The sequence below is a fragment of the Sinocyclocheilus anshuiensis genome, unplaced genomic scaffold (genome assembly GCF_001515605.1).
Source record: "Sinocyclocheilus anshuiensis isolate Anshui unplaced genomic scaffold, SAMN03320099.WGS_v1.1 scaffold277, whole genome shotgun sequence".
In the NCBI taxonomy this organism is placed as follows: Eukaryota; Metazoa; Chordata; class Actinopteri; order Cypriniformes; family Cyprinidae; genus Sinocyclocheilus; species Sinocyclocheilus anshuiensis.
In genome coordinates, this window is record NW_015536463.1 from 48,023 (window position 1) to 51,288 (window position 3,266).

Below are 3,266 nucleotides of genomic sequence, written 5' to 3' on the forward strand. Positions count from 1 at the left end.
TAAATCTTGTAGTTCCCTAGAAGAGACATGCACAAGGGGGTTATCTACTGTCCCTTTGCCCCCAAACGCTAGGTTGCCCCTCCAGCAGACAGAATACTGTATGTGACCGGAGTGGAGAGGAGTGAATTCCAATCCACACTAAAAGCATTGTGTAATCAGTTCACTCTGCTACTCCACTTTGATTTCAATTTCTCGCTTACACCCCACCCGCTTACACCCCACCCGTACTCAATTTTTTTTTACAATTTAATTTAATTTACAATTCAGTATGGTAAATCTGCAGAAATGCTCTAATGTGATGAAGTTTGTTTTTGTTGGTAGTGTCTTGATTATCTCGTTGTCTCTGTACATGCACAAGTTCTTCCATGTTGTCTCTGTGAGTGCACAAGAAAACTAAGGGAGTGGCCAGTGATGCACAATGTTCGTATATTAACGCAATCACATTTTTTTTTTTTAAATAACCATGTCTAGTATTGGAGTGCTAACGAGCAAAAAATATCGAAAAATATATTGGTGTTTATTCTCATTATAATCTGTAAGCAACAGTTGTACTTTCAAATTCATTTCTTTTTAAGGGGTGATTTTTGTTGCACAGCTTATGCTGAACTCATGTTTAGAGACAAAAAATGCATTATAATAAACCCATTTGTTAACATGATCTTTTGCAATACAGACAATTATGAAGCAGCACAAAATACTGAACTAAATTAATCACACACTGCTTGAAAAAAGGTCTATTGGGCTTAATGCAGATTAAACATGCAACAACAGTAAACAGCCTTATTTACAGTAAATGAAGTTTAAACAGCTAACATTCTGCAAAATTACATTTACACAAAAAATCTCAGTTTTTAAGATGTACATGCTTTAATTATGTGACAGATTTACATCAAATTGAATGGAATAATCTTTAAATGGTCATGTCATGTTTCTGTTGTAACAGTCATCTAGAATTGTTATCTAGAAGTGTAGACCGTATACCGTAAGTTGTCATATATTTGTTACAGGGGAAGTTAGATTGTCTTCCATTTACTTTTTTGACACCATCATGCAGCAACAAATATGTGCATCAGTGTATGTCATGATGTATTGTGATGGCTTTAAGTTGGGGACCATAAATTTGGAACTTGCAAGGGCTGGGGGCTTGATGACCTTTTTCTTGGTTTGGGCCACTGCCCCTCAAAATGTCACTGATCTGTTTCGTAGTCCTGTATAATTGCGCTGATAGATAGATAGATAGATAGATAGATAGATAGATAGATAGAACACATAAATTGTACATTGGATTTTGATGATTGAAATATTGAAATTGAAAATCTTTACTTATATACATTGTGTAATTGGTTGAGAACAAAATGACAATGGTCAGTACAAGCCAAAATCATCAACCCATTGAGGGCTGGATTCAAAATTAAAGTCAATTTTGAAATTACAGGTTGATCCAACTTGCATAAATTTCATCACGGCAACTCATAATAATGTAAGTCGTTAGTGTGTATGGCCACATGCCTATATGCAAGCTCCAAGACAGTCTGTGGTGCTTTTTTGTGACTTCAGATGCCCCGATACATAACATTGTAGAGGTTCTCAATTGGACTCAGGTCTGGGGAATGTGAGTTCCAATCAATGGCATCAATGCCTTTGTCATCCAGAAGCTGCCTATACACACTGGCTATATGAGGCTGGGCATTGTCATGCATCAGGAGGAACACAGGGCCCACTGCACCAGTGTAAGTTCTGACAATGATCTGAGGATTTCATCCCGGTACCTAACAGCAGCGTGGGTGCCATGCTTAGTTATTAACCTGCTCTTATCCATGAGGTGAACAGGGCACCAATGGCGGACCTGCCTATTGCTGGTGTTCTCTGGCAAATGTCAATCCAGCTGCACGGTGCTGGGCTGTGAGCACAGGTTTCACTAGGGGACGTCAAGCCCTCATGCCATCCTCATGGAGTCTGTTTCTGAAGTTTGGTCAGAAACATGCATGCCAATAGCCTGCTGGATACCGGTTCTGCTGCTGGGCTGTTGCCCTTCTACATCCCTGTCCAACTGTGCCATCCTGGAGGAGCTGGACAATTGTAGTCACAAAGACACTAACAAAACACAAAACTAGAGACAACTCAGTCAAGAAGCATAAGAAGGTTGAAGGTTGCTGTTGCCTCTCTATTGCACCTGTTGTCACTTTCATTTGCACCATACTGATTCACAATCCCTTCTGCTTCCTTACTGGACAGATTGATATCCCGAAGTTTAATTGACTTGGTGATATGCTGTGAATATGAAGTGTTCCCTTCATTTTTTGAGCAGTGTATTTCATTATTATAACTGAATATTATTTCTACATTTTTATTTCTAAAACTTTTATTTTCTAAAATAAGACCTAAAACTGGCCTTAAGACTGAGATCACACATACTGTATTTACATTACTGAAAGTAGTCGATTGGGAAACCTTTAAAGACTTTTTTTTTAATTTATGCTTTTTTAAGACTTTTTACAGTCAACAAATTTAAACTCTCTATTGTCAAGTTGCTGTTGTCAAATAAAATCTATTTTGATTCATTTATTCTTTTTTATATTTTATTTTATTTTACAATCTCCTGGCAGAGAGATCTGTATACATCTGTATATTTCTCAAAAGCAATGAACCTTATCATCACATATTAGATTATCAACAAAATGAGATGGTACTGTAATGAATCTGATGCATGTTAATCAACATTTGGTAGTACAGCTTCCACAAACAAAAGCTGGTTTTGTCATACATTTTGTTCAAACATATATGGAGTAAGTGATCTTTGACATTATACTGAAGATCCGAATTAAATGTCACAACATTTCTTGTTGGGAAACTATATGGAACTCATGTGTTGTCTTTCTTAGCAAGTGTAATTTCTTCTAACAGGACTCCATGATGCGTCTGATGGAACGAATTTTCACTGTGCCTAGACCCATATTATTAAAGCTGCTGTACTCCCCTGGCCTGATGTATATCATTCTGCCTTTGAAATTGGGCTGTTCATACAGAAGCCAGTGGCCATGTGTGACATTGCAGGACTGGCAATCAGCCATGTGAAAACATTCCTGGATTGACTGACAGTCATCCATCAGCTCATACTTTTGTCCGACAAAGTTCTCTCCTTCAAAGATTCTCATTCTGAACGTTCCTTTATGCTGCAAGGATAAAGAAAAATATCGTTTAGTAATTCAATTACATCAATTTAATTTATATATATATATATATATATATAGAGAGAGAGAGAGAGA

The 3,266-nt window shown here is 37.2% G+C and overlaps 1 pseudogene; it reads right to left on the bottom strand.

Moving 5' to 3' along the window:
• Positions 1 to 2,541: 2,541 nt before the first annotated feature.
• LOC107668939 (gamma-crystallin M3-like) overlaps positions 2,542 to 3,266 on the bottom strand; it is a 1,859-nt pseudogene continuing 1,134 nt past the window's right edge.